Source organism: Ictidomys tridecemlineatus, chromosome 4 (genome assembly GCF_052094955.1).
Source record: "Ictidomys tridecemlineatus isolate mIctTri1 chromosome 4, mIctTri1.hap1, whole genome shotgun sequence".
NCBI classification, from domain to species: Eukaryota; Metazoa; Chordata; class Mammalia; order Rodentia; family Sciuridae; genus Ictidomys; species Ictidomys tridecemlineatus.
In genome coordinates, this window is record NC_135480.1 from 19,433,147 (window position 1) to 19,433,718 (window position 572).

General features: G+C 42.3%; 1 protein-coding gene across 8 annotated transcripts in view; it reads left to right on the forward strand.

The window, feature by feature from the left end:
- Celf1 (CUGBP Elav-like family member 1) overlaps positions 1 to 572 on the forward strand; it is an 82,053-nt gene that overhangs the window by 75,004 nt on the left and 6,477 nt on the right. The gene's annotated exons all lie outside the window — the stretch shown is intronic.

Sequence of the window (572 nt, forward strand, 5' to 3'; positions counted from 1 at the left end):
TGTGGTCATGCTCATCTGTCATCCCAAGAACTTGGGAGGCAGAGTCAGGAGGATCTTTAGTTCAAGGCCATCCCCAGCAACTTAGCAAGAGACTCTTTCTCAGTAAAATTTATCAAGGGCTGGGGATGTAGCTCAGTGGCAAAGTGTTCCTGGGTTCAATCCTCACTAGCAATAAAATTTAAAAATATTAAGAGCCAGGCATGATGGCACACATCTGTAATCCCAGCAGCTTGGGAGGTCAAGGCAAGAGGATTGTGAGTTCAAAGCCATCATTAGCAACTTAGGGAGACCCCAAGCAACTTAGGGAGACTCTATTTCAAAATAAAATATTTAAAAAGGGCTATGGATATGGCTCAGTGGAGAAACACCCTTGGGTTCAATCCCCTGTACCACCAAAAAATAAGTTTAAAGAAACCTAATTTATTTCATGTAATATTGTTTCCAAAGTGTATGTCCCTGCTGAGAAAAATTGGGACTTGAGACTTAAGCACATAAAACATCTCTTGCATAAGGAAGACTGAGACTCCTTGCCTCATCGTGTCCCTCACTTAGATTTCTGCTTGGGCACACAG